This window comes from Leopardus geoffroyi, chromosome D4 (assembly GCF_018350155.1).
Source record: "Leopardus geoffroyi isolate Oge1 chromosome D4, O.geoffroyi_Oge1_pat1.0, whole genome shotgun sequence".
NCBI lineage: Eukaryota > Metazoa > Chordata > Mammalia > Carnivora > Felidae > Leopardus > Leopardus geoffroyi.
In genome coordinates this window covers 92,216,511-92,225,546 of record NC_059342.1, presented here as the reverse complement: position 1 = coordinate 92,225,546, position 9,036 = coordinate 92,216,511, and the positions used below count along the sequence as shown (strand labels likewise).

The window sequence follows — 9,036 nt, the reverse complement described above, 5'->3', positions numbered from 1 at the left end:
CTTTGGGCCACATCTGGCCATCGGAGGTCTGGGAGTCAAGGAGGCCTCCCTGGAGGAAGAGACGCGTAAGTTAGTAGTCAGCCTCGGTTCAGTGAAGGGGGGCAGTGGGGGAGGGGGGCGGGGGAGCAGGTCTGGCGTCAGGGGCTCGGGCCGGGCCCCTGGCCTGCTCTGGGTGACAGGCCCGGCCCGTCCTCTGGGACTGGGGGCCTTGGGAACCAGAGGAGGGGGTCGGGCACAGCCCTGCCTCGCGGCCCCGGGTGTCCTGGGCTCCCAGCAGGTACGTGGGCGCAGCTGGCCGCGGAGGGCGGGGTGCACAGGGGCTCCGCTCGTAAACAGAGCCCGCTGCTCCTTCCCCGCCCCCCCCCCCCGGCTGCGAGAGGGGACGGTGTCTGTTCCCCATTAATCTTGGTGAGAAAGCACCATGGGCTGCTGTAATGAAACCCGTGCGTCTGGTTGCCATGGCACTCCTGCCCGTGTCGGTGCCCATCAGCCGGCAGAAGTGGGTCACACGTTCACCTCCTCCTCGTGTTTGAACTTCTGTAAAATAATGATGACTCAGACCCAAGCGTGCGCCCCGCCCGCCGCTGTGAACTCGCCCCCTCGGCTGCTTCCTGAGCTGCCTTAACGAGCTGCCAGCCTGACGAGGGGCTGGTGCCCACCCACAAGTCACATCTGGTGCCAACGTGCCTCTGTGCTCCCAGACCGGCCGCGGAGGCCTGGGCACCTGCCACGCACCGTCGTGCAGGCCCCTCGGGGAGCCTGAGCTTCGCGCTCTCACGCGGACCGAGGGGCCTGTGGACGCGGCCGGTGGGGGCGGCTCGGTCCAGTCTCCACCCTGGGTTTCTATTGTCTGGGGCCAGGGGGCCCGGCAGGGACTCCTGCTGGCCGCCTACACCCTGCCTGGGATTCCTCGGAGCAGAAGACAGGCATTTACAGTGTCCACCCACTCCGGGCACAGAGGATGACGAGATAGACAGACAGGGCGCTGCCTTGGGAAGGAGGAAGGTGAGGTGAAGCTTTTGCAGGTGCGGAGATGCTGGAAGATGGGAAGGACAAGGGACACACGCTAGTGGAGTGGACGGTGGCCCCCAAAAGATATGCCTGCTCAGAGTCTGTCACCATGACCTTCCTTGGGAAGAGTCTTTGTAGACGTAATTAAGTTAAGGATCATGAGATGAGATCATCCTAGTTTAGGTGGGAACAAAATCCAAGGGCAAACGTCCTTAGCAGAGAAGGACAGAGGAGGCCAAGTGAGACCAGAGTGACACTCAGGGACGCTGCCTCAAGCCGAGGGTCACTGTCCCTGGGAGCTGGGACGGGCGGGAGGGACCCTCCCCCGGAGCAGCGCCAGACCCTGGGGGAGCTCGGAGCCAACCTCGGCGGGAGCCAGAGCCTACAGCCTCCGTCCGCTGACGGGCCACCGAGGCTGGGTGGTGGGGCGGCAGGGTGGGGTGGGGACCTGGGGGCATCTGCTCAGGCCCAGAAGGCGGAGGTGGTTCCCGTGAAGGCGGAAGGACCTTCGAGCTGTCGCGGGCTGAGTGAACGGACACCTCTTACCGTTGGCCGGATATCAGGGGAGGGACCGCAGGGCCTACGGCTCGTCCTGGGGCTCCCGTCTGAGCCGCGGGGGGAGTGTGGTGACGTGTGGTGAACGGGACGGCGCGGGGGCTTTGAAGGTGACGGGGACACGCTGGGCGGACATGTCCGCCAGACGTCCGCGTGCAGATGCCGGTGGGCGAGTCTAGAGTAAGGAGGAGAGGCCGGGGCCGGGCGGGCCTCTGAGCGCTTGGCACGCCCCTGCCTGGAAGGGCCCGGCTCGGAGCGGGTGCTCAGCGGATGCCGGCCAGCGTGCCTCCGGACTCTCTGCCCAGCCAGCGGGGCTGCAGGAAGGGCCGGAGGGGGCCGGGGCAGCCCTGGGGCGGAAGAGGGGGGCCTTCTCCAGGGAGGCTCCCCAGAGGACGCAGGACGGAAGGCTCAGGAGCAGAGGCCTCCCCTGCCCGCCGTCCTCACTCAGCCCCTCTGGGCCCCGCTCGGAGTCTGGGAACCTGGTGTGGAAGAACCACGCCGCCACCCGTCCGGGCCTTGGCAACCCCCCTCCCCCAGAGACAGGGAGTGACATCAGCCTGTGGCCAAACTCACCCGCGCCGCTCGGCCGGAGGCCCCAGTGCGGCTGTCCCCTGCTGGTGCTGACTGCCCCCCGCCCTGCTCCCCAAACCTTGGGAGCTAGGAGGACTGGGGCCTCTCGTGTTCTGACCTTGGGAAGCCAGGAGGGCGGTGAGGAGACGCGGCCTCTGACAGCCTTGTGCTCGAGAAACAAGAGGTTTCGCTTCCGAAGCAACACGTGGCACTCGCCTCGGGGCTCCTGGCTCCGGGCGGGGCTGGTGGGGATCCTGAGGGACGCGGTCCAGGGTCAGCCGTCTCCCGTGGTCATGTTCCCCGGCTGGGATCCTTCCCCATCACCCAGACAGGACCCCTGCCCTGGGCCGCACGACGGGGCTTTTGCAGGGGCTTGGGCACGGCTTCCGTGGAGCAGGAGACGCGCACCACACATGCTGGAAGATTCCCGAGGGGCATCTGAGGCACACCAGATGGCCCAGGTGCTCCAGTTTTCAGGGGAGAAAATATTTCCCAGCATCCCTTGCGTGACAGTAGTTGTGTGACCAATGGGACAAGCAGAAGTGTCATGTGACAGCTCTGGGGACGGTCCCCAAATGGCAGTTGGGTGATCACCCTGCGACCTGCTTCTCCTTTGTCCTCTCCTTCCTCCTGATGCCTGGGACAGAGATGTGAGGGCTTGAGCTCGGGCTGCCATCTTGGGCCATGAAGACAAAGGGGAGGCAGAATGGAGGCCAAAAAAGTCTGGGTCCAGGAAGCTGAACTGGCAAACCGTCCCTGCTCGGCAAACCACCCGTGGCTTGGCCAAGTCTAACGGAACAGAGAGAGTGTCACTGTGAATGTGACACTCATCTGAGACCTGGGATGAGGAGGCCACTCCCAGCAGAAGGAACGGCCCTCGCCAAGGCCTGTTTGTGAGGGCAGGACGTCGGGGCCCACAGTGGTTGGGACGCACTTAGGGGGCCATGAGGCTGGGAGCTTGTCAGGGGCAGACGGCAGGGGCTGGGAGTCAGCGTCCCATCCTGGTGGTCCCACCTGCCGGCTCCCTGCCCACCCGTCCTCGGGAAAGGGTTCCGGACCGGTCCTCTGCACGTGTCTGTGATGTCAGCAGGGGTCCTGGGACCAATCCCCCCTCCCCAAACTGAATGAGGGCCTCTGTCCCCTGGCGAGGACCTCCCCTGAACCTCATTGCTGGCCAGGCCCGGGGGGTCCCGAGTCCACAGCCTCTCAGAGACTCAGAGGGAGTCAGCCCCTCCCGACACCCCCCGCCCGGACGGTGTGGAGGAGTCCCCGTGGCTTACAGTCAGCCTCTACACCTGCTTTTGCTGAGGGTGGTGGCTCAGGGAGCACCTTCCAGGCACACGGGCCCCCCCAGGGCCCCTCCCCCCAGGCACACGGGCATCTCCTCCCAGAGGAGGGGCGGCGGAGAGGGAGGGAGGACCTCCGGCCCCGGGCTCGCTCCCTCTGTGTGCCCCCGACACCGTGCGGATGAGGAAGGCCGAGGGGTGAAGCCTGGAAGACGGGCCGGTGCGGGGAACAGAGGACCCAGCTTCACGGCCCCATCCTCCGTGTGAACGTTTGAATGGGGCGCACGTCCCCCTGGACGTGGGCTCCTTGGGGGCCGGCATGGCCGGGCCCACCCCCCGTACCAGCGTGTCCCAGGATGGGCGCCTGCAAATGTCTGCAAAGCGAGCCACTCGAAATTTGCTCAGACCCGGGCTCCAATCGTCCCCACCTGCCCCCCGCGCAACCGGCCTCCCCCATGAATTCGCTCCCTCGGCACCTTTAGCAGCCGGCCGCTGGCCACCGGATGCTGGGCCCTGCCGTCCCCCGCACGTGTCTTGGCTGCCAGACCGTAAGTTGTGAGGGCAGAGCTCGCTCGGGCTCTGCCCCAGCAGGGGAGCCAGTGCTGGGGTGAGAAAAGAAGGTGGGGTGCATATGGGAGGAGGGTGCCGGAAGTCCCGTCCCTCCCTCCAGCAGCCCACCCGGCAGGCCTCGAGGTGCAGACACCCGACTTTTCTCCGGATCCTGCTCTCCCTCTGGGGGGGCGAGGCCAGCTGCTCCCCGGGGTCCTCGTCCCGTGCCCTGCCGTCCCCGTGCCGCAGGAGGGGGGACCTGGGCCCTCTGTGAGCTGAGCAGGTTTTTTCCACTGCCTCCTCTGTTCCCTGACACGAACTTAATTAGCTCTCTGTTTTCCAAACAGGCGACGTGACTCAGCACTTTCACACGCACGGTCTAAATTTGTCCCTAACCCCCAGGTGTCTCTTAGCTCAGTCCTTCCGTCAAGTTCCGTCACAGGGTTAGAGCCCACGGCGGAGGGTGATTTCCAGCAGCTTCCTGGGAGGACCAGGTGGGGTCCCGCCACACAGCCCTTCTCCTGACCGCCCGCCCCCCTGCAGAGGGGCGGGCCACAGCCACAGATGGCCCAGGCTCCTTCCCGGGGTTTGTCCTTCCTCCTGGGGGGAGGGGGCTCGATCCCTCGGAGTTGCTGGAAGTTAAAACACAAGGTCACCATCCACTCTTGCTCTGCAGGCGTTTCCGGAAAGCGTGCAGACCTTTGCTCCAGCTGCTTGGGGTGAAGGGCACGGTAGAGGGGGGTAGGGCTTCACCAAAGAGCGGCCAAGGGACCCAGGCCAGGGAACCCCCCCCCCCAACTCTCTGCCCCTCTCCAACTCCCTTCCCCTTCTCCTCAATCCTCCCTTGCCTTCCCCACCCTGCCCTCCCCCTCCCTCCTTCCCCTCCCCTTCTTCTCCCCTCTCCCTTTCGCACCCCCCCTCTGCCCCCCTCTCCCCTTCCCACCCCCCTCTCTCTGCCCTCCCCCTCCCCCTCTGCCTCCCTCAGTGCCAGGCTTTGCTTGTGCTGGGGGATGGGGGGCACGGTGGTTAGGGGTTAGTCGTGGCCCTCCCCTCCTCAGATATTAGCAGGAGGCGGTGACCTGGTGGGGGCGGGGAGGAGCTGTGTCTACCCACCCCCTGCCCCTCCCCCTCCCCCTGGGACACATCAGTGAACTCCCTCCTTCCCCCACTTGGTCTTTTAGGGCGATGTGCCGAGGTTTTTCGGGATGGTCAGGGACACCCCAGCAGCCAGACCCCAGCCCAGTGCCCTCCCCAGCACACCTGCTCCCCTCCCACTTGTAGGGGTCCCGGCAGGAGAGAGCCCCTTCCTGGGGGCCCACCTATGTGTTTCGGAGCTGGCCGCATTTCTGTGCACGTGGACAGAACCCCCTGTCACCCACACAGTCCGCCCCCCTGCAAGCTCCCTGAGACCCCGAGACCCAAGGGGCAGGGGGAGGGCCCCCGTGGTGCTTCCTGGGGCTCCTGCTCTAAGAAGCCACACAGGCCTGCTGGCACACCGTGAGTCCGGGCAGCGAGGCGCAGGGGTGGGGGGTGCACGAGGAAGCTCTTGGCCAATCCCTCCCTCCCCTGCCCTTCCCGGGGTCCCCACGCCCTGCTTCAGGCCCCTCTTGCTTCTTTAAAGCAGCGTCTTCCCCGCCCTGACCCCCGCCTCCCTCAGGTAAGGACCCCTAAAGGCCACCGGGTCACCCCTCCTCCTCCAGAACCATCGATGGCTCATGTCGGTCTTCAGCATCTGCCAACCCCTCCTGACGTGTGAGGTCACGGTTCACAGGCTCTGGGGTCAGGACGTGGACGTCGTGGGGGCTGCTACTCCGTCTTCCGCAGGGTCCCCGGCCCCTTTCCCTCCTTTCCTGTGTGCGTCTGTCCCCGTCACCCCGGCTCCGGCTCGGCCTGAGAGAGCAGCAGCCCTGGGGCCCCGGCCAAACCGGCCGGCTGCGGCTGCAAGGGGGCCTGGTCCTCGGGAAGCCGCGGCCACGCAGGCGGGGTGCACGGCGCTCTTCCACGAGTGGCTGCGACACGCAATTAGGGATGTGGAATGCGTCGCATGCTAACGTGCGTGATTGCTCCCCGCTTCTCCTGCCGTCATTAAGCAGCTAAATAATGTGGCCAGATGCTCGGAAACGGGCTGCCGGTGTCAGCGCCAGCCCCGCCAGAGGCCGCTGAAGCAAGCAGTCGGCCGGTGACGGACGAGCAGAGGGTCCCTCGCTTCCTGCCCGGACCGGGGGCCCCTCCTGCGGGTTCTCGGGCTCTTCCCACGGCACGAGCGGGATCAGCCGCCGCCTGCCCCGTCCCCGGGATCTTCGGCCGGGGGCCCTGACTTGTCACCCGGGTCTGAGCCGCGGCACGCCTCCTGTGGCCCGGTGTGACCGCCCGAGAAAACACGTTGGCTGTTTTCTGGAGAAACGGAAGTGGGGCCCCGCTCGCTTGGGCCGCTCGCTGCCGCGGGGCGCCTGGCTGAGCCCCCTCCCGCCCTGTTGGTCCAGCCGGGCCCAGCGGGGAGACCCTAGTTCTGGCTCTGCCTTCACCTTCCCTCGTGTGACCTTCAGGAGCCACATAGTTTCCATTCTCTGGGTGGAAACTGACGTGGTGACCTCAGGCAGCTGCCTTCGCAGCCGGGCCTCCTCCGCTCTGCCTCCGTCTTCTCCAGCACCGCCAGCGTGGCCTGCTCCCCGCTCAGAGCCCTCCGTGGCTGCCTGCTGCCACTCCGGGTCCTGCCGCCTCAGGCCCGGGATGGGGGCCTGAATCGCCCCCCGATGGCTCTCCTGCCAACGGGTGACCGGAGTCCCCGGCCGCGGCATGGTGGCCATGGGAGGGGCACAGCCAGCGCCCGAGGAGGTCCTGTCCCGCCGGCAGGCGGCGTCCGTCACGGATCTGGCCCCTCTGTGAGCTGGCTTTGTCCTGAAAAGGGCCCACGTGCCTTCTGGAAGGACCTCACTTACCGATCCACCCACGTTGTGTACACGATTGGAGCCAGTCACCCGGCTGGCCCCGTCCTTGAGGGATGGATGAAGGGGTGAAAGGGACAGCCCACGAGGCTGCAGGATCAGGGTGAGAGGTACCCGCAGCATGAACGCGGCACGGCCTCGCCCTGTGTTGACGTTGCGTCCGGTGCCCGCAGCCCTGCCAACCTGGGTGAGCCTCTCCTCTGGGGACCAAGGCCATGAGCTCAGGGAGGTTGAGTCCCCTCCCCGGGATCACCCAGCGCTGCACCTCCAGCCTCCGTGAAGCTGTGGCCCGAGAGGTCCCCGGAGGTATGCTTTTTATCCTCACCGCTTTGGCAAGATCTGGTCCCCTTCACCGGCTTCCTGGCTCCCCGGCCTCCGGGAAACGACCTCCCCCAGCCTCCCCTGCGCGCAGATGGGGGTCACAGACCGACTCTGGCCTTGGGAATGCAGAAGCGGCGTGAGCCACGCGTGGCACCCGCTCAACACTCCTTTCGGCAAAGAGCTCGGGGCTCAGGGTGGATCGAGCCCTCCGGATCCTCGCGGATGCCCCCCGAAGCCCCTGGGTCCCCGTGCACCGCCTGGAAGGAGAGGAGGGAACCTGATGCTCGCTCACTGCTGCTCGTCCAACGTGTCAGAGACAACACAGCCCGTCCATGAGACCGCGGGCCAGAGACCCTGTGGGTATCGGGAGGGTCTCTCTCTTAATCTGTGCGGAGCACCCAGCGTGCCCGCGAGTGGAAGCATCCGGGACTGAGCTCGGGAGGGCCAGCACCAGGCCCTGAAGCTTCTCCCCCCGGAGAAGCGAGGGTCCTCCCTGGAGGGGAGGGGAGGCTCAGGGCGACACGTGGCCGCCACCCTGCGCCTTGGCAGGCGCCTTTTGGGAACCCGGCCCCCCCAGGGCCGTGTCCTGTGCCCTCTGGCAGCCTCAGGGACATGTTGGCCGAGTCCCGTCCCAGTTTCAAGGGAGACCGTGTTACAGCAGAAAGGGAGACCGAGGCTCGTCTGAGACTCATCTCCCTGATTCGGAAAGTCAGCGGTTCCAGCAGCGCGCGGTGGCCGGTGTTTTACGAGGCCCTTTTACGCGCACAACGCCTTTTACGACTTAAGAAAGCGACCGGGCAGCGCATGCTTTTCCCTGCGCAGGAAATCGACACGCCCAGCATCTCCAATCAATAAAATCACATCTTGCTGACTTTGAGATGTCATCCCCGGGGGTGCGCTCGGGCTGCGGGAGCCGGGGGGGAGGGGGGCGTGTGGAGCCGGATGCTGGTGTGCGGAAAACCCATCTGGCCCGCTGCACAAGCAGATGGCCCCGGGAGGGCGGGCGGTGCCCTGGAGGTGCCGGGTGGATGGCCCAGGGCCCGTCAACGAGGCCCAGCGGGCAGAGGCTGCAGGGAGACTCAGGCTCGCACCCCATGGGGGCTGGGGACAGAACAGAGGTCGCTAGATCCGGCCCTGCCTTCACGCAGCAGGCGCCCCGCCGGTGATTTTCTTCCCCTCCGCTTGCATATCGCCAGTGGTGGGGAGCTCACCACCCAGGGAAAGTTCTTTCTGCATCTGCTGAAAACCCCTCCCTGGACCCGCCCCCTTGGAGGCTCCACCTGTTAAGATTGGACCCTTCTCATCCAGAAGGGAGGTGGCCAGCCCCAGAGAGCCCGGCTTGGCAGGCCATTGCTCCCAGCTGCCTCCTTAAGCTCTGAGACCTGGGTGCCCTCGAATTGCTCCTGGCCTCAGCCCCACGCCTCCCTCCTCCCTCCTGCTCGGACGGCTGGTCCCCCCGGGGCTGGGACCTGGCCCCCCGCAGCCCCCCGGTGGGGGGCTCTTTCTCCAAGTGGTCCCACCCCATCGTCTCCCCGCTCTGTGAAGCCCCAGCCCGTCTCCTGCGGAAACTGCCGGCAGCATTCTGTGCACGGTCCTGCCCCGGCGGCCGCTCAGCCCCTCGGCTCCATTGGCCTGCTGGCCCCCCCACCGGGGCCACCCTGGCGGTGGGTCACCCCGGGGTATCTCCTCCTCCCAAATCCTGGCTCCAGCCTCCCTCCCTCCAGCCTCCAGGATTGTAAATCCTCAGACGGGGCCGTGCTCTCACGACAGATGGCCACCCTGCCTGACCTGCACGGCGT

At 66.5% G+C, this 9,036-nt stretch overlaps 1 long non-coding RNA gene across 1 annotated transcript; it reads left to right on the top strand.

The window, feature by feature from the left end:
- The first annotated feature begins 897 nt into the window (after positions 1-897).
- On the top strand, positions 898-8,108 carry LOC123592971. Its single transcript, XR_006710028.1, has 2 exons — positions 898-1,005; positions 5,672-8,108. It is a non-coding gene; the product is annotated as an uncharacterized LOC123592971 (long non-coding RNA).
- Positions 8,109-9,036: the final 928 nt, after the last annotated feature.